This window comes from Heloderma suspectum, chromosome 4, assembly GCF_057233095.1.
Source record: "Heloderma suspectum isolate Gila_16-S chromosome 4, 16-S_ref, whole genome shotgun sequence".
NCBI lineage: Eukaryota > Metazoa > Chordata > Lepidosauria > Squamata > Helodermatidae > Heloderma > Heloderma suspectum.
In genome coordinates this window covers 255,756,583-255,782,850 of record NC_139461.1, presented here as the reverse complement: position 1 = coordinate 255,782,850, position 26,268 = coordinate 255,756,583, and positions in this window count along the sequence as shown.

The following is a 26,268-nucleotide window of genomic DNA, read 5'->3' as shown; positions in this document are numbered from 1 at the left end:
TCGCTGTTTTAGCCTGCGTAAATATTTACATAAGCTATTATGGCGAAAAAAAGGGGAACGCAAATAGCGTAGTGGGTGCTATTTGCGTTCCTTTCCCCCCCCCCGCCATAACAGCTTACATAAATATTTATGTAGGCTAAAACGGTGCCATTTGCGTATGCTGTTTGTTTGTTTTTCCTGCAGGCTGCCCAGCGGCCGGATGTCCAGCTGCAGGCGGCCCCGGCCAGTGGCTTTGCGGAATCTCCATGGAGCGGAGCCAGCCGGATTAGGATTTCGGGAGGGTAGTGATGTACGAAAGGGACTTACCTGGTCCCGCAGCTTGCTTCGCAGTGGGGGGAGGCGCTTCGGTTCTCCCCCCGAAGTTCATGGCGGGGGGGAGGCGCCCCGCCTCGCCCGGCCGAAATTCAGGCTGGGGGGGGAGGCGCCCCGCCTCGCCTGACCGAAATTCAGGCCAGGAAGAAGTGCCCCGTCTCCCCGGCTGCGAAAGAAAAAGTGAAAAAAAAACAACAAAAAACCCCGTGATAGGCTACGTAACGATTAACGTAGCCTATCATGGCTAGATTTCCAAAGTCAGCCATGATAGGCTACGTTAATCGTTACGTAGCCTATCATGGATGACTTTGGGGAAAAAAAAAGTGCATACGCAAATGGTAGCGCCCATGGGCGCCGCCATTTGCGTTCCTTATTTGGTCCCGGTAGTTTACGTAAAGATTTACGTAGACTACGGCGAAAATAAGGGCAACACTATCTTTAAATCTTTACATAGATAAAATAAGGGCAACGCTATTTTCGCCGTAGTCTACGTAAATCTTTATGTAGACTAGCCGGGCCCAAATAAGGAACGCAACTGGTGGCGCCCATGGGCGCCGACATTTGCATACGCGCTTTTTTTTTTTCCAAAGTCACCCGTGATAGGCTACGTAATGATTAACGTAGCCTATCATGGCTGACTTTAAAAATCTAGCCGTGATAGGCTACATTAATCGTTACGTAGCCTATCACATTTTTTTTTTACTTTATTTTGTAATGGCAGCGGCGGCAGCCGGTCGGAAGACCGGCCGCCGCCCCCGCCCCCGCCGAAACACTGTCGAAACGCCACCGGGACCCGCCACCGGGAGGGACATTCGTAGGAGGTAAGTCCCATCCCGGGGGGGTGTCGGGGGTGGTGGTGGAGAATTTCACCGCCAATTTCAGGGGGCCAAATGCGTTGGCATTCAGCCTCCCCGAGATTCGGGGAGAAATTCACGGCCATCCCTATCGGGGGGAGGTGCAGAGTGCCTCCCCCCACCGCGAATCACCCCATCGAAAAGGTAAGTGACTTTCGTACATCCCTATCAGACGCCTTGCTGGATCAGCCTATGTCCCATGTGGTTCAGGTTTCTGCTTCCAAAACCTGCCAGCCAGATGTTCCAGAAGTCCATAATCAGGGCAAAAAGGTGATAGCATGGCCACCCCCTGTTGTTGTCCCCACCATCATAGCAGTACAATCCTATGCATGTCTACTCAGAAGTAAGTCCCACTGAGCTCAGTGGGACTTACCCCCAGGTAACCGTGTGTAGGATTTCAACCTTAGACTAGGGGTGGATGAAAGTCACTTACCTGTCGTCGAAGGCCGTTCGCGGTGGGGGGGAGCGCTTCGCTGCTCCCCCCGCGAAGTTCAGGCCGGCGGGGGGAGGCTTCCCTCCTCGCCCGGCCGAAATTCAGGCCGGGGAGGAGGCTCCTTGCCTCGCCCGGCCGCGAACGCGAAAGTAAAAAAACAAAAACAAAACACTTCTCCTGATAGGCTACATGACGATTCATGTAGCCTATCACGGCTGACTTTCCAGATCTAGCCGTGATAGGCTACGTGAATCGTCACGTAGCCTATCAGGGGACGGTTTTTTTTTTTTTACTTTCGTGTTCGCGGCCGGGCGAGGCAGTTAGCCTCCTCCCCGGCCTGAATTTCGGGCGGGCGAGGCAGGAAGCCTCCCCCCCGGCCTGAATTTCGGCCGGGCGAGGCGGGAAGCCTCCCCCCCCGGCCTGAACTTCGCGGGGGGAGCAGCGAAGCGCTCCCCCCCACCGCGAAAAAGCTGCGAGAAAAGGTAAGTGACTTTCGTTCACCCCTAGAATATATGAACTCAAATTGCCTTTGAGCATGTTGGATAAACTACTGCTTTTTCTGGAAGCAATTTTAGGTCTTGCAGTGTTGGGCTCTGACCAGCTGCTAATGATGAGATGTTAGTAGCTGTTGAGAAACACAACAACAAAGTGGAAATACATTATTTGGTCACTTAAAAGGCAAATGGAGCAACAAAGAGGTGACGAGATCAATGAAGGAAATTAAATCTGCATATACCTTTTTTTCACCTGCAGTGAAAGGTGTACAGACAGCTTCAGCTATTGGGCAGTATATATACAAACAAACAAATAAATAAAGTGTGCAGTTGGAGGTCTTCACCATTGTTTTCAATTTTGTGGCTATGATATTGTATACAATAGTGGTGCATTTATTGAGGGTCAAAACAAGGAACTGAAAGCAAAGGCAAACTTCCTTCAGAGACATACTTCAAAACAAGACTAATTTGCACAGCTCAGTGTAGATTGTATAGGAATATAACAAGAGAAATCTTACCCAGCTCCCTCCCTTCTGCAGACAGAATGATCATGAAGGCTTCAGGAATTTGCACAACCCAATGTAATTTATACAGGGAGATTTCTCTGCTCTTACTGATCTTCTCATTGAGGAAACTCTGAAGAGGTTTCCAAGGAACACTGTTTGAAAACCACTGCTCTAGACCACAGTAGATCAAGATACATCTTTCAAACCTCATATTTTGTCATCTAAGACAACCAGAACCTGGAATTTCTCCATGCCTGTGGATTCCAGGAAAGCTCTACACATTCCATGAAGCTGAACAAAACCTTTGCTCCTGTAAATGCTATCTAATAACGTGATGCAGTGTTGAGCAAAGAATCCTGAAGGAGGGGAATGTTGGCTTGCAGGTATGTCCTATAATCAGCTTTCTATAGGAGCAAGCCATTTAATATATAGCCTTTGAAAACTCAACTATTCCTTTTTATAGGACTGGCTAATGCAGCAAAATTCATGAAGCAAAGCAACGTTAGATCCATTGGAAAGAGATGGCACTATTGAGCCAAGGAGAACGTCTTGAACCTTCATTAATGGGGTTTTTGTTGTCATTTGTTTTTTGAGGAATTCACTGACCCTTACCTAAATTAGGCTTAGCAGAATGGATAGACCACTACATCAAATGTTGTGCATTGACATAGTCAATGGAGCAGCACTAGTGTACACTAGATGAGTTTGTAGACTGATCAGAGGTCACCCTGGGTGAGTGCTTGCACATGTACAGAGTGCCTTATTAACTCCAAAAAAGGGAGAAAGAAAATCAGTACTTGACTTAGATCATTGTTTTTTGACATCAACAACAGCCATGTTGATTAGACTGAATATTCTTACAGACATCTTTTTTCACCTCAGACTGCAACTTAAGTATTATTGCTTGCAGCTTCTAAAAATAAGTATTGACATAAAGGCAACTTCGTATGAAACTATTTGCTCCAAAGATGACAGAGAGAAATTATTGGAGTCTCCAGTTTGTGCAGGACTAAGTGCATCATAGTTAAATAATTCCTTGACAGAGTAAGCAGCACTAAACCAGCAACAACTTTTTTTAACTTCTCCTTTATTTTCCTGCTTAGTAAATGACAGCTTGCTTAAGGTATTGCTCTATACAACCCCCAACGTAGCGGGCCATATTTAGATCAATGTTGCCTTTGATTGATTTCACCACCCACTTGCTTTGTCTACACACAGTCATGACAGCATGTCTGAAATAGTTGCCTTAATCATTTTTGCCTTATCCTTATATTGAGTGGCAAGGTAAGTGAGAGCTCACTAGCCAATATCAGTTCTAGAAAGTCTGCAGAGCACTGGGAGGCCAAGTGCCCTATGTCATAATACATTTATTGTAAAGACAAGACTAGAGAGAGGAAATGTAAATTGGGAGATGTCCTACAGGAATGGATTCTGGTAAATGAAAGAAGTACATGGCAATTATTACCTTAGGAATTGTTCATTCAGATGTTAATTGGAACATAATGTGGTCTGAACATAAAGTAGGATCCAGTTAACATCTTCTATCTCCATATCTCCTGCACTGAAATCTGAATAAATAATTATACAAATAAGGTTAGCAAGATAGAGTGATCTATATTTCCTGTTGTACATAGACACAAATCCTTAGGGCTGTATCTAATGTCAGTGTAACTTAAGTTCCATTCATTTCAATGGGTCTACTCTAAGTAGGGCTAACATTGATACAACTCTTAGTGTCACTCTGAAAAATTAAGACAGGGCATCTGAAACATACAAGTAAAATAATAGCTTACCATCTCTTTTGACTATTTGAAATTAAGAAGCTGTGCTCAAGAGGTTCTTATTTCATCAGAGAGATAGATCAATTCTGCTTTGTTTGTTTCAAGGAAGTCTATTACTAAACAGGTTGTGGTAGTTGATTGCATTCCCAAAGAGTGGGCCATTAATTTATTAGATATTCGTATGCATTATTTATCTGATGAATTACCGAATCTGACCTGCTTAGATAAGTAACGTCTCCTAGAGACAAAAACGCTGCTGAGGGGACTTGGCTCTTGTGCCAAAGCCAAAATGCGGAAAATCAATTTTAATCCTTTTTCATTAAGGTCCTTGTGAGCCAACCAGTGCTTTTCAGATCATGGCTCTGCTTTACGGGAGGTCTCCAAGAAATCTATAAATTAGATTGCTCTGGCTACTAAGATTCAGCTGTATGTAGAACGTTTGCTGTTTATAAGTGTGTCTTAATAACTGGACTTGGGTCATTGCAATGTTAAAAGGTCATATTTTATCGAAAATGGTGCTTTTGTGAAAATGTCACCTTGCAGCACCCTTGTTGGGATAATAATTTGCTGGTACATTTACTTTACTATTGTCATTTTGCCTGAACTTTAAAGTCAAAAGAAACACTCCTCCCAGTACAATCTGCTCCATGTGGTTTTGAAAAGGCCCTACAGGATTGTTCCCAGTGCTGTTGCCAACAAATGCACCAATGTAATGGTTGGCCTGCTAAGGGGAGCATCATGTGGCAAATACATTGGCTGCATCACTGAATATGCCAGGTACCCCCAAAATAGAATTGCATGTGCTGATAGACATGGCAAGAAGAAAACCACTACTCAGCATGCATACCAAGAAGAAAGGCCATTTAGAGATCTGATTTGGAAAGGGAAAAAAACTCTGATAAAGCAAAGTATGTTGTTGAACTGGATTCTGGAGGCCCAACTCTGGCCTATGAACCATGGGTTTCCTGCAACTATAGTCACAAATTCATACATTCTTCTTACTGCTTCCCTCTCTATTTTCCCCTCTGTTCTGGCTGCTCCTAAAATTTCCAATACAGGAACTGTTTGTTTCTCATAGTGGAATGGAACCAATTACCTGGGGAGGTGGTGGGCTCTCCCACACTGGAGGCCTCCAAGATGAGGCTGGACAGCCATTTGTCAGGGATGCTCTGACTTGGATTCCTGAAATGAGCAGGGGGTTGGACTCGATGGCCTTGTAGGCCCCTTCCAATCCTACTATTCTATGATTCTATGATTCTATAGGGACCAAACAATGGATATTGCAAATTTTCCTGCAGCAGGGTGGGCAACTTCCTTTCAGTTGAGGGACACTTTTGATGTTGGGCAACTGGCCAAGGGCTGCACAGTCAAATGGGGCAGGGCCAGAGCAAAAGGGGAGGGGGTGTTTTCATTTTCATCTTCCTCATAATGTGGCCTGCAAGAAAATGACAACAGCCATAGGTGCAACTCTTACGATTGTTTTCTATTACTTGAGCAAATATATAATGTTCAACTCACCTTAATGTAATGTCTGTGCTTTTCTTTTTTCTTTTTTTCCTTTGTGAGCTTGACTATGTCTGGTGGAATGGGGACCTACAGCATGTGGTCAGTGATCCCTTCCCTTAACAACAATTTCATTGCACTGTGTCATTCAGTGCAAAATATAGGTAGGCATCCTTTCCATACTGGTCCTGGATCCCGATTTTGCTGAATCTGTTGGCATCTGCATCTCACACATATAGATCTCAGTGGGAGCTGCTTTTTTGTGGTAGTATCCCATGTGGCTGCATTGTGTGTGAATGAACACTATAGCCCTGTAGATGGGACTTTCTCACTTGACAGGGGCTAACTAGGTAGGAAATTGGTCCTCCCACATGGTTATGGTATTAATACTCACACCACAGCCGTATGTGCCACAAAGACATGGCTCCCACATTGCTCAGTGTGTATGTGAAATGGTCCCTTATTCTATGTTTTATTCAGGATAAATGAATTGGACTAAATAAGCTACAGAATAAGAGCTCCTTTCTCTCTCTCTCTCTCTCTCTCTCTCTCTCTCTGACACACACACACACACACACACACACACACACTGAATAGTGTGGGAATAAAGTCATTCTTTAGCATAGCACCAAACCTAGCAAGAGGGGAGAAGGCCTTGTACATAGCAAGCAACATAAATATGATACTTAAGGGCTGCTTCATACACTATAATTTTTCTGTAGAGAGATAATAATACCAATATAGGGAAAAGGTAGGAACTATGGACGGAGGTCCGTAACATTGTTCAGGAGGCAGCAACGAAATCCATCCCAAAGAAAAAGAAATGCAAGAAAGCAAAGTGGCTGTCTGATGAGGCTTTACAAGTAGCTCACGAAAGAAGGGAAGCGAAAAGCAAGGGAGAAAGGGGAAGATATACCCAACTGAATGCAGAGTTCCAGAGAATAGCAAGGAGAGACAAGAAGGCCTTCTTAAGTGAACAATGCAAAGAAATCGAGGAAAACAACAGAATGGGAAAGACTAGAGATCTCTTCAAGAAAATTGGAGATCTCAAGGGAACGTTTTGTGCAAAGATGGGCATGATAAAGGACAAAGAAGGCAGGGACCTAACAGAAGCAGATGAGATTAAGAAGAGGTGGCAAGAATACACAGAAGAACTATACAGGAAAGATCTGAATGTCCCTGATAGCCATGATAGTGCGGTCACTGAACTTGAGCCGGACATCCTAGAGAGTGAAGTCAAGTGGGCCTTAGGAAGCATTAGTAACAATAAAGCTAGCGGAGATGACAGTATTCCAGCCGAGCTATTTAAAATCCTAAAAGATGATGCTGTTAAAGTGCTGCATTCAATATGCCAACAAATCTGGAACACTCAACAGTGGCCACAAGACTGGAAAAGGTCAGTTTACATTCCAATTCCAAAGAAGGGCAACGCCAAAGAGTGTTCAAACTACTGCACCATTGCGCTCATTTCACATGCCAGCAAGGTGATGCTCAAAATCCTACAAGCTAGGCTTCAGCAGTATGCGAACCGAGAACTACCAGAAGTACAAGCTGGGTTTAGAAGAGGCAGAGGAACTAGAGATCAAATCGCCAACATTCGCTGCATCATGGAGAAAGCAAGAGAATTCCAGAAAAACGTCTATTTCTGCTTCATTGACTACGCTAAAGCCTTTGATTGTGTGGATCACAACAAACTGTGGCAAATTCTGAAAGTGATGGGAGTACCAGACCACCTTACCTGTCTCCTGAGAAACCTGTACGAGGGTCAAGAAGCAACAGTAAGAACCAGACATGGAACAACCGATTGGTTCAAAATTGGGAAAGGAGTACGACAAGGCTGCATATTGTCACCCTGCTTATTTAACTTATATGCAGAGTACATCATGAGAAATGCCGGGTTGGATGAATCAGAGGTCGGAATTAAGATTGCTGGGAGAATTATCAACAACCTCCGATATGCAGACGATACCACCCTAATGGCAGAAAGCGAAGAGGATCTCAAGAGCCTCTTGTTGAGGGTGAAAGAGAAGAGTGCAAAAGCTGGTTTGAAACTCAACATTAAAAAAACGAAGATCATGGCATCTGGCCCCATCACTTCCTGGCATATAGAAGGGGAAGAAATGGAAGCAGTGACAGATTTTACTTTCTTGGGCTCCAAGATCACCGCAGATGGTGACTGTAGCCATGAAATTAAAAGACGCTTGCTCCTTGGGAGGAAAGCTATGGCCAACCTAGACAGCATAGTAAGAAGCAGAGACATCACCTTGCCGACAAAGGTCCGTCTAATCAAAGCTATGGTTTTCCCAGTAGTAATGTATGGCTGTGAGAGCTGGACTATAAGGAAGGCTGAGTGCCGAAGAATTGATGCTTTCGAACTGTGGTGCTGGAGAAGACTCTTACGAGTCCCCTGGACTGCAAGGAGGTCAAATCAGTCCATCCTAAAGGAAATCAACCCTGAGTGCTCATTGGAAGGACAGATACTGAAGCTGAAGCTCCAATATTTTGGCCACCTAATGCGAAGAGAAAACTCTCTGGAAAAGACCCTGATGCTGGGAAAGACTGAAGGCAAAAGGAGAAGGGGACGGCAGAGGATGAGATGGCTAGATAGCATCACGGATGCAATGAATATGAACTTGAGCACGCTCCAGGAGAGAGCGCAGGACAGGAAGGCCTGGCGTGCTATGGTCCATGGGGTCACGAAGAGTCGGACATGACTGAACGACTGAACAACAACAAGGGAAAAGGTATTGCAATGACATGTGAAGTGCAGTCCAGGTCATTTTTGTGCTTCAAGTATACCAACGGGGTATGAGCTGATGTGTATGGCTCAGTTGACTTCTACCAACAGGAGCAGTATATTTGTATTATATTAAAACATGGAGGCATTCTTTGCATTTCGTGACAATTCCCCCCTTCATTCAAACATACACAGTATGTTATTTAGAAATAAGATTAGTAGTGGACTAAATGAGGGCCAAAAAAACTGAAGCTCAGTTCTGAACTTCTGATGAAACAGAGGTGGTATTGGTGGATTATCTGCTCACAGAGGTGGTATCCACTGTTCTGGATGGAGTTGCACTCACCCTAAATCAGGGATTCAGAACCTCTGTCCTGCAGAGCACCCCCATGTGGTGCACACAGCCTCTTGGGGTTCCTCCAACAGTGGGGCTTAGGCCCCAAGTCCCACCCCTGGAGGAATCCCCTCAGAGGCCATCCCTTCACTGCTATCTCCAATCTGACATCTGATTTGCAATTTGTGGGTTGCTCATAGATCCAGCTCTCACTGGAAGCCCAGTTGGCATCATAAACTGTCCTTTTCACCAGCTCAGGCTGGTACAACAGCTGTAGCCCCTTCTGGAGACTGTTAGTTTGACCATAAGTATCTGTGCTCTGGTAAACTTGAGATTAGACTAATGTAATGCATTGTATGTGTGGCTGGGTTTGAGGTTCAGAAGTATAGCCATTGGATTCCAAACGGGGACCAGGCATTTGGAACATAACTCGCCAATACCTTATCTGGACTACTGGCTCCTGGTCTGTTTCGGAGCACAATTTCAAGTTCTGGGGCAGCTGTATATGGCTCAGGGCCTGAGTACTTGTAAAGATCACCTACTTTCACCTCAGCCTGCCCAGAGATCTGCATGGGAGGCCCTCCTCTGGATGCCTCCACTCTCTGAGGTGAGGTGACTTGGGGGAAAGCTTTCTTAATTGTGGTGCCCCATTTATAGAATTCCCTTGTCATGGTTCAGTCTGTTTTATTGCTGCATTTTTATCTGATGTGCTTCTATCATTCTTATTCTGTTCTGCATAAATAAATAAATATAAGCAGACATAAAAAGGAATCTGCTGTGGTTAGATTGCTACTCATGGGCCTTCCCATGCATAGGGCAGACAACAGGTTGGATGTATATCTTTATAGTGGGTCTTATGTAAGATAACTGACTGCATGTCTCAAAGACCCAGTATCTAGGGAATGGACAAAAGGGACTTACCTCGTCCCGCAGCTTGCTTCGCGGTGGGGGGGAGGCACTTCGCTTCTCCCCCCGAAGTTCAGGCGAGGGGGTGGAGGCGCCCTGCCTCGCCCGGCTGAAATTCAGGCCGGGGGGGAGGCGCCCCATCCCTCGCTGGCGAAATTCAGCCCAGGTAGGAGCGCCACGTCTACCCGGCAGCGAAAAAAAAAGTAAACACACACACACACACACACCCGTGATAGGCTACATAACGATTTACGTAGCCTATCACGGCTAGATTTCCAAAGTCAGCTGTGATAGGCTATGTAAATCGTCACGTAGCCTATCACGGGTGACTTTGGGGGGAAAAAAAAGCACGTACGCAAATGGCGGCTCCCATGGGGACCGCCATTTGCATTCCTTATTTTGGCACGTCTAGTCTACGTAAAGATTTACGTAGACTAGGGGTGGACGAAAATCACTTACCTGACGTCAAAGCTTGTTCGCGGTGGGGGGGAGGCGCTTCGCTGCTCCCCCCGCGAAGTTCAGGCCGGGGGGGGGGAGGCTTCCCGCCTCGCCTGGCCGAAATTCAGGCTGGGGAGGAGGCTTCCCGCCTTGCCCGGCCGCGAACTCCATTGTTTTTTTTAAAAAAAACAAAAACGCCCCCATGATAGGCTACGTGACGATTAACGTAGCCTATCACGGCTAGATCTGAAAAGTCAGCCATGATAGGCTACGTTAATCGTCACGTAGCCTATCACGGGTGACTTTAAAAAAAAAAAAAAGCACGTATGCTAATGGCGGCCCCCATAGGGAGCTGCCATTCCCGTTCCTTATTTGGTTGCTGTAGTCTACATAAAGATTTACATAGACTATGGCGAAAATAAGGGCAACGCTGCGTTGCCCTTATTTTCGCAGTAGTCTACGTAAAGATTTTCTCCCCGAAACTACTTTGGGGGGCCAAATACGTTGGCACTCGGCCCCCCGAAGTTTCGGCGAGAAATTCTCTGACACCCCTAGTCTGTGGACTTCAGGATGATTTTTTTTAATTTTATTTTCCCGAAATTTGTGCATATAAATCCGTAGAAAAATCCGTATGTTCCTGCTGAGGAAACATTGAAAGGAATGGGGGACAATACCCTAAATGTTACATACTGGGGTAAATTATGTAAATACTTACATAAATACTTATGTAAATATTTATGTAATTATTTCCGTATTTTTCTGCATGATGAAAAAAAATATTTGCATCCGTCTGTGGGCGGATGACAGAACGAAAAGTGCCTGACAATCTGCGAAATGCAGATGGAGAGGATTTGACACAGTCCGTACATCCCTACAGTGGAATCACTTCTGCTAATCAGATCTGCATAGTTGATTAACTAATTTCTCCTCTAAATAATTTTGGATCTTATTCAATAACCCTTTTGAGCAATTTATTTCAAATGAATGCTAGGATGTTATATTTAACACCACTCCTTTGTGGTGCTAGCATGACCCTGGCATGCCAGATCAACATAATCCCCAAAGGAAAGCGAGAAAAGCTGAATATTGAAGGTGAATATTTTTCAAGCTGAATTTCTGTATACCTGCAGCATCTTGCATAGATCATGTTCTTCATTCAAGTTTTGCCTTTTCTCCATTCTCTGTCTCTGCAGTTCCTCACAAGTCTCACTGAAGTCTCACCAGTATTAAAATATGGGGCCTGAAATGTTTACACAGCAAAAAGCCCTAAGTGCCTCCAATGTTATTGAAAGATTCCAGTAATATATTTCACTGATGGAACAAGTAATGTGTCAGAGCTGTAAATCCAAAGAATGTGATGTGATTTTGCTGTGACATGTGTTACATAACAACTTCAGCCTCTCTTTCCACCCCACCACCTCCCTCCCACTCCACCTCCAAACTTGGCATACATACATTTAGGGCAAATTCCAAAGTTCAGAACTTGGAAACATTTCTGCATTTGCAGCACTGAGCTAAGACGTGAGGATTGCTTGAATTCACCTGACTTTCTGTACAGCTCATTTTGCTTTCCTGGGACTAAGGTTACTGTGGGGACAGTGCACCACTAGCTAATATTAATGCTGGAATTTGTTCACAAGTCATGAGCCTTTTATTTTCTGGGTTCAATCCAGGATCTGCCTTCCACAAGAGGAAGGGCTCTTTCTACAGAGGATCCCTCCACCCAATCTGGGGAGATCCCCTCCCCAACAAACCATATCTCACCCCATTCAGCAGCATATCCTGACAGTCCGTATAGCATTTTCCTGGGGCTGGGCTGGACTGGGCTGTGGGAAGCAGGAAGTGGGGAAGTTCACTTTTGCTAGCACAGTTGTATTTGACTTTTTGGTAGGAAGGCAAGATACAGAAATTCAGAAGTCATTGCACTTTCACAGTGCAATACCATTTGTAGAGTGTCTTCAGCCAGCCATGGTGGTTCAGGGGATGCTGGGAGTTGTAGGACTTTTTTTCTGTCTAAACATTTTATTTATATTATATATTTATTTAAAGCATTTGTATCCAGCCCTATATCATTAAGATCTCAGGGCAGCTGTACAGATAAAATCAAGTTAACCAGTATAAAACAATAAATAATTTAAAGAGTTAAAACACGTTAAACCATTAAATAAGCTAATACCAATTAAAGTTTAAAACAATAAAACAGTTAAAACAGTGTGTTACTTTAGGGAATGTATTTAGCCCTCAAAGGCTTTGGTAAAAAGCCATGTTTTTACCTGGCTCTGAAATGAAACCAATGTACACACCAATCAGGCCTCCAAGGGGCATGGATAGGATTGTGCCCTAAATGTCAGAAATTGATTCTTTATCTTGAGCTGACCTCACCTCACCTGAGTCCACAAAGACATGGCTTTTTGTCGGTGGGCTTGCCTTGGCTTGGGCGAGGGATGGCTTTGGATGGGATGGGAATAAGATAGACTTGGAAATCCTCCAGAGGAAGTGACTGGCAGAAGATGACACTGTGTACATATGAAGCATTCTGTTCATTCAAGATTGATGACCTGATGGGCTAACTTACCTGGCATATGTCTGTCAAGGAATGGAGACTTCCCCAGCTTGATCCACATAGCCCTGGCCTCCAGTAGTATGATGGTGGGTTTGGCAGGAACCCATTTTTTCAGCTGCATCCAGCCCTTGCTGAATGAAAGAGCCCTTTAGGTGCTTTGACTTTGAATACAATTGGCCAGTAGTATGATCATGACTGACCCGTTGCATGCCTCTCCTGATGAGTGGACAATACCACTCATTTCTGCAGGAGCTGCTTCCAAAGAGCACTCCCTCGCCACCTTGCAGTTTTTGATATTAATGAGTAAGGCCTTCGTTTCCTCTCTACCTGACCATCTACCTAAGAACAGAGGTACTTCTGCACACATTATTTAAGACAGCAGAGAGCAAACTGGACGCAAAAGGGGAGCAACAAGAGGGGGAAAAAGAAGGGGAAACGAGGTTGGAGGGGGAAAAAAGATGAGAAACCAACAACTTTTTTTGTGATTTTCACTAATAAACCGAAATGAAACCTATGAGCATACATGAACTATTTATCAGGAAATTTCCTATAGATCATAGGTAGGTGCAGGAGATTTTTCTTCATACACAGACATGCAGCCCTAAGTCCTTTGTATCATGGGGTTTTCACAAAGCTCAGAAATTAGAAGACCAATAAAGGAAAGGGCCTAAAACTTTAGAAATAATCAGAATTTAGCAAAATTACATTATTTGCCCAGACCCTGTTGGAGAAAATGCGGCCACGGCGCATGCAAAAAGTGGTGCCCAGACAAATATGCAAAATATTATGAAAAATCTGTAAACTCTTACGTAAATTCCATACGTACTTGACAGGGAATTTGTGTTCTTCAGTACAAATTCATTTATAATCTTTTTGAGGTAGAGGGAAAAAATCCACTTATGTGGGTGTGTGAACAATGGAGCAGAAAACTACATACAATCCATGGAACTCACATGGAACAGATTAAATAAATTCTGAACATCCCTGGTGGCAACCTTTTTCTACATGCTGCATCTTATTGTCAAGTGTCATTGACTAATGACTGGAATGATCATTAACATGTTTAACATCTATATTTTACCTGAACATTTACATTTTAATTTACTTGGACTGTCCTATAATGAATATTCCTCACATGAATCTGCACAAATCTGATGTTTTTCAGACCATAGCTTGTTGATTAGGTGGTGGTTTTTCCTGGAATGCCTTCTGTTGTAAGACTAGAAGTAGCAGTTGTGTGGATATACTGAAGCAAATCTGCACTCAACTGAGATCGCAGTCGATAGATATTGAGCACTAGCAATTAAAATACTTCCTGACAAATATCTATATGCTAGCAAGAGCAATTAGCTGAAGTGTCTAGTGCACCAGGTTTGTGTACTTTTAAAGCATTGTATGTGCAACATTTTCTTCACAGCCATGGAGGGTCAGGGATCTAATAAGCATACATAGGTCATAAAAATAAGATGCAGTAAGGGAGACACACATCCAACTCCAGGAAATTGGATTCCACACCCTAGTATGTTTCATACATACATACTTCAAGAAACAATTATTATTCATGCCACACTCTTTAACCCACAATTAGTTTCAGAGAGCAATCATATATTTATCCATTTGAAAATCAAATCTCTGTTATGAGTATAATAACTGAGTTGAAGCTATTTAAATACAAAGCTTAATGCATTAAAACAATTGACTGGCAGAAGCCTACATGATCGTATCATGTGAAAGGGGATCAGCCATGTAGTAAATGCTCCAAACCATCTTTTTTTTTTTTTCTTGACTACTAATGCAATCCTCTTTCTTTTCCAGTGGATCAGTAAACTCTAACAAAAGAGCTGTCTTTTTTTATCATGTTCTCCATTCTCATCCCATTCTCTCTACATAAACAATCACGTTCCATTTGCTGATCCTATCACAGAAGCCTCAGGACCCAAGAAAAGTCTTTTTGAGCATGAATATATTCTTTGTTGTTGTTGCTGCTGCTGCTGCCATTCAACATTATAGAGTTCTGTCCCACTAAAGATTGAATGAGACAACATTGTCACAACAAATGCTGCAAAGACACACACACAGAGAGAGAGAGAGAGAGAGAGAGAGAGAGAGATTATTTGGTTAACCAACAGGGAATTTCACTGGGTGCATTACCTTTAGGAATGGACAGAAGGTAGTCGTATTTTATATTTTATATTTATTATTTATATTTAGTTATTTATATATTTAGAAAAAATGTATAGGCCACCTTTTGCTACCTTTAATGGTAAAACCCTCTTCAAGGGGGCTTTTTACAATCAATAAAACAAGAACACAACACTTCAGAATACAAATAGGAACTGTGATGTGTACCACCTCCCTATGATTTCTAAGGTTCACCAATATTAATTAATATTGTTTATGTTTATGTTTGCTCCATGTCTTCCATATTCCCTTGGCTAAGCTGGGAGAACCCTTTGATCCTTATAAATCCAGACACAGTAGGCAGGGTAAAAGATAAGGTTTCATGGGGAAGGTCTGAAAAGTGGTGATCTCTAAAAACACACCACGGGATTCTTTGAAGATTCCAAGTGGAGCTTATTCAAAACCCTCCCATGTCCCTGGCACACCCCAGAATGATATAGGTCATTTTCCTCCCATTCCAATCAATGGGAGGAAAACTGTTTAAGGAAAAACAGAACAAGTAAAATTTTTGCCACTCCCTCTCTTATACTCTGATGATGTGGCCCTGGCAGGGCTTCGGATAAGGAAATTCCTCCATCTTCAGGTCTCTCCTCTCTGCCAGTAGGATTGCTCTACCCATGAATTAAATGATCTGCAATTGATTTTTTTTTTTTTGCCAAATACTTTATCTGCTACTCCACCAGCATGGGTAAACTCCATGGCCTGAGACCGCTGGTACCAATTCTCTGCTTACCTCACACTACACTTTGGGGTGAGCGTCATCCAGGTTCTGAGTCCAGGAACAATGAATATCACTCCTGACTCCTCACTGCCACACATCCTAGGACTTGATATGTGAATGGGGTAGATATGTGAATGATAGCTCTACTCCAACTAGTTTGTCCCTGAGAGAATATGTATTGCGAGCGGAGATGGGTCAAAGAAGACGCAGACAACAAACTTGGGTTGAAAATTGGGCCACATTTTATTGAAATATTTGCAAAGGCGTAACTAGGACGGGCATCTAACTGTGTCAGCGGCTAGCTGACACTTCTTGGGCAAAAACACACCCAGGCTGAGGGGTGGTGGTGATCTCGCCATCCCTCCGGACTGCTCCTTCTGGGGGAGGTTGACCTTCCGGTGTCACCCCCAACCCGGTGCCGCACAACACCTGGGTGAGTGAGTAGGGTTGGTCTCCCAGGCAACCCTTATCCCCCTGCCGAGCCGCACAACCCGTTCGGGGGGCCTCAGGCGTCACCTGTCACCATAAGGTACATTTCTGAGTTTGCAATGTGATTCGCTGACCAAAACAATGTGTTCAGCAGCATGCGTACATTTGAAAAATGCCCATGAAAAATGCATACCTTTGAAAAATGCACACAAATACAGTATGCTTTAAACAATGGGAGAAGAATGCCTACATCTCAAAGATATGCATAATTGATGTGTATATTTGGAAAAATACGCACAAAAATACACATGGATTTTCATGTGAAAAGAAAAAAAACAACCCAAAGCTTGTAATCTGATGTAGATTCAAATCAGAACAAGGTTCAAGACAGAATTAGGAGAACTTTCGTAAGCTCGAGTTTTGCTGATTCGCACACCCCTAGGGTGGCCATATGTCCTCTGTTACAGAGGATGGTCCTCTATTTGAGAGGGTGCTAGAGGACTGTCCTCTATATTGAAGGCATCCTCTATATGAAGGGCTGTCCACTCCAAGTCTGGTTTTGAAGATTTAAAACAAGCAAACAAAAAACATGGGAAGGAAAAGCTGGGCCTTGAGGTTGTCCATCAACAGCACCTGGGCAGCAGACTGAGCAACAGATACAGGAGACACAGTCTTCCACACTATGGTGAGACATAATATGTTTCTATTTAAATTATGACAACTAGTTATAAAGTTGCATCTGTACATATACATTAGCATATGCACATTTTATGCACATTGGTGTCCTCTTTGGCTCATTTCTGGTGGTTCATACGTGGCCACCCTGCTTTTCCCCATGTCTTGTTCCTCTTTCTCCCTGTCTTAACAGGATCATGGAAATACCTGCTGTGTAATCTTTTTTCCTGGCTTCCCTCCCCACTTCTGCACTATTGGCATCATTGCACCTCCCCAGCAGAAACAGAGTCACACAGAATTAAGGAAGGAAGGAACTGCAGTTGCAAATTGGAGAAGGCAGGATAAAAGCCAACAGACAAAGAGGTTGAGAGAAGAGGCCACATCAATGAGGAGCTGTTCTCCTTTTACTAAACTTCTACTGCAGCGGCACTTTGTACACTATTTACTGCAGCAGCGTTTTGCATTTTTCATGGACCTTTTGTTCTTGGCTTCTTATTCTTGCACTTTAAGATCAGAATTCATTCAGTATTTCTCTAAGGTCTGGAAGGCCAGCTCCAGAGGACTAAATGGCAGAGCTCCTGATGGGTTCAGAAAAGACAGGATTTCAATGCATTATACAATGGCCTTAGGTCAGGTGACAATAAGGTATTTCTGCCACTTTAGAGAAAAGGACAGCAATTATATCTAGTGAAGGACCAACCCACCCCCGCTCAGTATTGGCAGGTGCCTGCTGAAGCACTGCCCATGTGACACCCCCCCCCCAGACCTGCACTCAAGCCCCCACATGCTTGCTGAGCCACCCACACTCATCCTGGATCCCGTCCATGAGTGCCCACCATTTTGCTGAGCTTATTTTTAGGGGGAAAGGAGGTCATTAAAAATGTGCATATTTAAATACGCACAAATTCAGGCTGGGAAAGCTTGATATATGCAATATTAGAGGTGTAAATAGGTGCTTGCAAGGGCGAGCAAGGCCAGAGGCTTGGCGGGCACGGTCTGGGGGCATGGGCAAAGGGAGAGCCCAATGGACTCCCAGACCCAGCCGGGTGCCTGTTGTTGTTGTTGTTCAGTCATTAAGTTGTGTCCGACTCTTTGTGACTGCATGGACCATAGCATGCCAGGCCTTCCTGTCCTGCGCTCTCTCCCGGAGTGTGCTCAAGTTCATATTCATTGCATCGGTGATGCTATCCAGCCATCTCATCCTCTGCTGTCCCCTTCTCCTTTTGCCTTCAATCTTTCCCAGCATCAGGGTCTTTTCCAGTGAGTTTTCTCTTCGCATTAGGTGGCCAAAATATTTGAGCTTCAGCTTCAGTATCTGTCCTTCCAATGAGCACTCAGGGTTGATTTCCTTTAGGATGGACCGATTTGACCTCCTTGCAGTCCAGGGGACTCGTAAGAGTCTTCTCCAGCACCACAGTTCGAAGGCATCAATTCTTCAGCGCTCAGCCTTCCTTATAGTCCAGCTCTCACAGCCATATGTTGCTACTGGGAAAACCATAGCTTTGATTATACGAATCTTACTCAGCAAGGTGATGTCTCTGTTTCTTACTATGCTGTCTAGGTTTGCCATAGCTTTCCTCCCAAGGAGCAAGCGTCTTTTAATTTCATGGCTACAGTCACCGTCTGTGGTGATCCTGGAGCCCAAGAAAGTAAAATCTGTCCCTGCTTCCATTTCTTCCCCTTCTATATACCAGGAAGTGATGGGGCCAGATGCCATGATCTTCATTTTTTTAATGTTGAGTTTCAAACCAGCTTTTGCACTCTCCACTTTCACCCTCAACAAGAGGCTCTTTAGATCCTCTTCACTTTCTGCCATTAGGGTGGTATCATCTGCGTATCTGAGGTTGTTGATAATTCTCCCGGCAATCTTAATTCCGACCTGTGATTCCTCCAACCCAGAGTTTCTCATTATGTACTCTGCATATAAATTAAATAAACAGGGTGACAATATGCAGCCTTGTCATACTCCTTTCCCAATTTTGAACCAATCAGTTGTTCCATGTCCAGTTCTTACTGTTGCTTCTTGACCCTTGTACAGGTTTCTCAGGAGACAGGTAAGGTGGTCTGGTACTCCCATCTCTTTCAGAATTTGCCACAGTTTGTTGTGATCCACACAATCAAAGGCTTTAGTGTAGTCAATGAAGCACCCTAATTTAATGTCTGTCTGTCTGTCTGTCAGTCTGTCTGTCTGTCTGTCTCTTTCTCATCCACACACTCGACATGACACTCACCAACTTGCTATAGTACTGTTAGGTTGGTGAATTCCACCACCTCATGTTGTAATTAGCTCTTTCTCTATTTTTTAAGCTTTCCCAGAGAATTCTGGGAAAACATCTTAAAGTATTTCTAAGAGGTCTCTAAGAAGGACGAAGCCCAGTGGAGTTTGCCCCCTGATGATAAGGACACAGCAAAGAAGAAGTCACTCATTTGTCTTCTCCTGAAGTCTCAGTGCTTCTTGAGGCCAACTGTTTCTGCTGACAGACTGCCAGAGCTACATCTGGAGCCCTCCTCTCCTAGGCACTCATGGTTTCTGCCAGCTCCCTTTTTCAGCCCCACTTAAATAGGCCTCAGTTAAATAGTATCTATTAAGCCTCAGCTAAACACATTGTTTTCTCCTTTCATGTTTAATCACTTACAATCACAGCAATGCTATATTACATATCGCACATGTATTTATATCTTCCACACTACATTATAATAACTTTAACCTCAGGATATACTGTTTACCCACACACTGCAATTCCCTTTGTCAGGATATGCTTGTGGGAGGGGCTCGGGGATCAATAGCCCACCTTGAGTACCATTTTTGGAACAAAGACAGGGTACAACTCAAATAAATAAACAAACAGCAGGAAATGCTGTCTGGTAGCAGAGAGTGCTGGAACCAGGACAAGCTATTACAACTTTGGGAGGAGGGTTTGGACTCAACTCATAATGACTCACTGTTTTCTGAACTTGGCAGTTCATTTCTGAAGCCCCATAATTCTGAATTTTGTCATCATCACTAAATAGCAGAAGTAAACTATAATCTAGATGTGTGATTTATAAATAGTATTCTGATGAGAATTCAGAAGAAAAAAGCTCACTGAAAAAAAAGACTGAGAAATAATGTCTGTCTCTATTTTGTTGATCTGAAGTGCTGTAGAATCTAAGTAAGATCTGGGAGGCTTATGTTATAGGAAACCAAAGATGACAAAACCCTTGGCAATATTCAGGAAGATGCCTCAGTGTCCAGGAAGTTTGCATAGAAACAGCATGGTTGTGGCTCATTGCAGTCATAGGATCAGGGAATAATTGGGTAATAAATTGGCAATACTTTATTACCAATTTCTGTAGCCAAACAGTAGTGGCCTGAATGTGTTTTTTTTTCTTTTTTTTTATAGGCCAGAGTTTTGCTACTGCTGCTCCAGAGAGGATAACCAATTTCAAGGCTGGCTGGTACCCATATGATCCTTAGTGCCCAGACCAAAAGGTCTCAGCCACAGCCAGATGTACTGAGAAATAGGTTCAGAAGGCTCTAATATGTGAATGCTTAACAGGGTGTGTGTGTGTGTGTGTGTGTGTGTGTGTATGTAACCAAATTTAGAAAATTAAAATAATAAAAAATATTTTTTTGAAGAAGACTCTCAATTATGAAGATTCCTCAAAATGTAGAACTTTGTGCCACTTTAAAATTGGCAGAATGCAAACTAGTTTAATTTTTATTTCTTACACAGATTCTTGGGGGGGGGGAGGGGTCCCTCTTGCTACATGCTGACTAAAATGCCTGACATGATATTTCTTTGGTTTGGGGATTTTTATATCCTTGACAAAACATTGCTGAAGTTGCTTGCAGAGAGAAATATGTCAGGACTGGGCCACAGGCAATAGTCTGAAGCCAGGAGCCATGGGACTTTCCAGTAGTCCAAAGATGAAGTCAAGACTAGAAAGTAAACCAGAAGACAGAGTTGAAGAGCAACAGAAATCAGAACTGAAGAGCAAGTCAGAACCAGAGGTCAAAACAGGAAGCAGGATCAATATGTAAGCCCAAACCAGAGGAAAACCAGGAGTCAGGGTTAAGGAGCAAGTTGAACATCACGACTGAAGAATGCAGAAACACACCAGAGCTCAGGAAAACCTTGTTACTCAAGCAAAACTCAGCTGGAACAGGAAGCCCTTTATAGAAGGAGTTAATGCTCAGTCCAGAAGGTTCTTCATGGTAAAGTTGCCACCTGCAGTTCAATGGTTCATCACATAGGGGAGCTGCTCACAGGTCTATGAGTTTCACTAAATAATATAAACCAATATGCATGTCAAAATAAAACAAAGTACAGGAAAACCAGCTAAAAATAAACACTCAAAGGATAAAGCCAATAAAAGAGACTCAGGCTGCAATCCTATGCACATGTGCATGGTGGTAGTAAGGCCCATTGAAGAGATTAGACCCTTCCTCCAAATAAATATGCATAGCATCACATTATCAAAATCAGTTTCCAGGAGTGATCAATGAGTAATTAGCAAAAACCTTGCTCCGATGATTCAGAAAATGACTCAGACTGCTTCAGAGGCCACCTAATTAGACAAAGGTCCAAAATCCAAACTTTCATGACTCCCAATTGACTATCATTTGGAAATCAGCAAATATCTATAACATTTTTGTTATATGACAGAATTGGATGAAAATTTGCAGGACTAGTAACCCCTTCAAAAAATGATGAAGCCTGCCACATTTCAAATGAATAGGTGCAAGGGTTCTATTTAGGCATGAACAAATTTGTCAATTCCAGATTCTCATTTTCTCATTTTTCCAGTCTTAAGTTTGGTTTATCTTGAATTTGTCCATTCTTAAGTATGGTTTGTCCTGAATTTTAAAATTTCTTTTAAAGTTCACATGAAAATTCAGAAGAATTTTTGTGCACGTCTCCTAATGCATGTTGTATGCATTTTTTCCTAAGATACACATTCTTTGCAAGCAGTTGTCCCAATATAGTGCATCCTCAAATGTTATTTTCCCTCATATACACATTTCTGTATGCATTTTTACTAGAGAACTCCATTGTAAAATTATGTGTAGTGCAAATTTTGAAGGATGACTGACTGTCATTTCACATAGTCACTATGCTATAGTGGTTTAAAAGTGCAAAATTAGGAATTTCTCTCTCACTCCTATCTATGCAAGTAGCTTTTACATTTTGGTTATTTAAAGATAGGAATTACCAATAACTTTTCAATTTGGGAAGCAGAACTGAATGAATGAAGAAGTCATGGTTGACCCTCTTTAGGGTATGAAGCCTGCTAAATTTCAGACAGATGGGCACAGGGGTTTGCACAAGAGCAACCTTTACAGTGAATGTGTGTGCAGGGGGGGGGGCAATTCGGAAGAAAATGACAAACATTAGAGAGCTGCCCCTAAGAAAGAAACCAGCAAAATTTCAGAAAGAAGGGTGCACAGGTTAGGGAGTTACAATGAATGAAAAACAGCTTTAGAGTTTTTCGTTTGTTTTGTTTTCTTCTCCATTGACAGCACCAGTGTCACAGAAACTTTAAATGCTTCATACTTGATGGAGTGGATGGATAACACTTTAGTGAGAAAGTACATGAAAGTGTACACTGTAGACCTTGTGCACACTAATGCAAGGGGAGCCTTTAAGGGTTGGGTGTTTTTAAAAGGGATTCCCTTTTTCCCCTTTGGGGGCAATATGCACACAGGGTACAGTAGTGCTTGGTGCCATCATAAACCCCTAATTATTTGTAAAGCTCTCAGAGCAACCTGCCACCCTGAGGAAAACCGATCCTATCATTGGGCTTTATATTAAGCAGTAGGAGATGAGGCGGCATAGGTAGCAAGGCCAGTTTTCCCCCTCTCCCTTCCTAGGCTCCCTGGTTGTCAGGAACTTGTGCATGGCCCCCTTTTATAAGTTGCCAGCAGACACCACCTTTTAAGCACAAAAGCACTAGCAGCCAGAGAAAAAGGACTAGGGAACTCAACTCAGGTTGTGAGGAGTGATGGAACTTCACATACCTGATTGGGGAGTTGGTGTCAGCAACAGCCACCCACTCAGCAGGCAGCAGTGGGCACAGGCCAGTTACTCCTGTGCTTCAAGAAATATGCCTAAGCAGTTATATGTCTGACACATCGTTTGAATCAAGGGAAGTCCTTCCTCGGCAAGTTACTCCTGGCTTTCAAGCCATTCTTAAGCACTGCTGATGCCTCTGCTGCCACAAACACATCATCACAAAATGTAGCGAAAACACAGGAGTAGCCTTGGTAAATTCCTTCTAGATCCCTGCCCAAAACACTGTGTGTAAAGGAGAGAGAGAGAGAGAGAGAGAGAGAGAGAGAGAGCACTTGTAAGTTGGAAGATGTCAATCACAAAACGACACCCCCTTTTTTATCCACCCCAGTATTTTCCTTATATGGATAGCTTGTATTGGTTTTTGCAGATGCACTGTGTTTTTGCATCCCTCCAAATCTCTGAGAGTGTCTCTAAAATGTAGCTTTCTGCTTTCAGTTTTTTTTGCAGAATTATGATGGGCTCCTTTACATGGCAGACATGTGGTTTCAATTGAGGGAGCACCTCTCTCCCTCCCGGGCATGTGTGCAAAGGAGTGGGAGGGAGTCTTGTTTTTGTGGCTTAATTTCTGCTGTACTGTTTCCTCGCAGCCCCCAGGAAAGCTACAACTTAATTCTGAGTAGATGTAAGGTTGTGCTGTAAGTCTGCAATCCTAGGCACACTTACTTGGGAGTAAGCCCCATTAAACTTAATGGGGTGCTCTGAATCAACAGATGATGTTGATTCTGAGCTTGGTGGAGTGGGGAATCAGATCTGTCTCCCTTTGTTGCAGGGAGGCATTTTACCCTCTTCTCACTCCAGTTGGCCTGTGATCAAAAAATGTGCTTGAGCATTTATATGTCTGACACATTGTTTGAATTGAGGGAAGTCCTGGGAAGTCCTTCCTCGGCAAGTTCATAGCACCATGCTGGCCTGGCATTACACACTGCCGATATGGTGCCATTAACTTTTATTACAAGCTTATCCCCGATCTCTTTGAAAGCAGGATAAAGGGGGAAATGTGCAGGAGATGTCCTGGAGGTTGACAACATCATGTAAAGGACCCACAAACTTCCGTGAGTGACCAGTCATGGGTGACCAGTCAATAAATTGCTCATGTAGAGATACCCTGAATTGCTCCCTAATCTTCAGGAGGACCCAAATTTACTTTGAGGTGAGTCAGAGTAACCTTGTTTTGCTTCAGACGAATCCCAAATCTGTCTAAATCAGCCCAATTCAGATTTAGATTTGGGATTTGTCCAGTTTAGGCTGATGGCTCCGATTTTGGTGGGGCTGTGATTGTGTGAATCCATTCTGGGTTGTTGTTTGTTTCTTTGTTTTCAAGTCAGAACCAGCCAGAACTCTAAGGGAAATATCTAAGGTGCTGAACCTATTTTGGATATAGAGTTTTAGAGTTCTGGCTGGTTCTCTGACTGAATCCCAGAATGGATTCACAGCCCCACTGAAATCAGAGCCACCAGCCCCCACTGGATTTCTCCAAACATGACACACCCCTAATTAAACTACCATTACTTATGGACTTCCAAATGGTCACCCATACTTTATATGCAATATTGTATCACCCCTAAAAAACTAGGGATGGTGGAGAATTTCTCCCCGAAACTTCGGGGGGCTGAGCGCCAACGTGTTCGGCCCCCCGAACAAGTTTCAGGGAGAAATTCTCCGCACCCCCCCACCCCCCGCACCCCCCCCGGGACGGGACTTACCTTTGCCGAATGTCCCTCCTGGCGGCGGGTCCGGCCGGGGGTTCGGCGGGTGTTCGTCCGGGGCGGGAGCAGCAGCCGGTCTTTCGACCGGCTGCCGCCGCCGCCATTCCAATAAAAGAAAAAAAAAAACGCCCCCGTGATAGGCTATGTGACAATTAACGTAGCCTATCATGGCTAGATTTGCAAAGTCAGCCGTGATAGGCTACGTAAATTGTCACGTAGCCTATCACGGGTGACTTAAAAAAAAAAAAAAGCGCGTACGGATAATGGCGGCCCCCATAGGGAGCTGCCATTCCTGTTCCTTATTTGGTCGCTGTAGTCTACGTAAAGATTTACGTAGACTACAGCAACCAAATAAGGAACGTGAATGGTGGCTCCCTATGGGGGCCGCCATTAGCGTACGCGCTTTTTTTTTTTTAAGTCACCCGTGATAGGCTACGTGACGATTAACGTAGCCTATCACGGCTGACTTTGCAGATCTAGCCGTGATAGGCTACGTTAATCGTCATGTAGCCTATCATGGGGGCGGTTTTTTTTTTTTTAAACTGTTTAGTTCGCGGCCGGACGAGGCAAGGTGCCTCCTCCCCGGCCTGAATTTCGGCCGGGCGAGGTGGGAAGCCTCCCCCCCGGCCTGAATTTCGGCCGGGCAAGGCGGGAAGCCTCCCCCCGGGCCTGTACTTCGTGGGGGGAGCAGCGAAGCGCCTCCCCCCCACTGCGAACAAGCTTCGACGACAGGTAAGGGACTTTCGTCCACCCCTAGGAAACCAGGACAATCAATCAATCATTCAATCAATAACTGCTCAAGAGCTCATTTGGAATATTGACAATCCTGGCTGAAATCTTGGTTACCTAGGCTGCAATCCTGTACAGCAATTGCGAGCGGAGATGGGTCAAAGAAGACGCAGACAACAAGCTTGGGTTGAAAATTGGGCCACATTTATTGAAATATTTGCAAAGGGGTAACTAGGACGGGCATCTAACTGTGTCAGCGGCTAGCTGACACTTCTTGGGCAAAAACACACCCAGGCTGAGGGGTGGCGGTGATCTCGCCATCCCTCTGGACTGCTCCTTCTGGGGGAGGTAGACCTTCTGGTGTCACCCCCAACCCGGTGCTGCACAACACCTGGGTGAGTGAGTAGGGTTGGTCTCCCAGGCAACCCTTATCCCCCCGCCGAGCCGCACAACCCATTCGGGGGGCCTCAGGCATCACCTGTCACCATAAGGTGCCTCTGCATGCACACCATCCCTACTCCCTTTCCTGTTTTGCCCATCCTAGCCGCCACAGGAGTCACAAGCCTATTGCTTGTGAAACTTCCCCCACCTGCGCAGAAGAACTTCCCGCAGGCCCCTTTGCAGATCGGCCAAAAATAAGTCGTTGCCTATGTCTGACAGGTGGACACCGTCCAGCCTGTAAAGCTCCCTCCTAGTCCAATGGATTCCTTGGTGGTTGATACAGCCATCACCATGCTCTGACAACCCACGTGCCAGTTCTCTGTTCTGGCTAGAATGGATCAGGATATCGGAATACCTCAAGGCCCTCCCAGTGGTGTCGGATTTGGATGCCCAGACCAGTTCTGAAATCCTAAGGGCCCCAAAAAAGGCTGTTAAGGCCACAGCGTGAAAGATGGAGGCTTCGTATGGA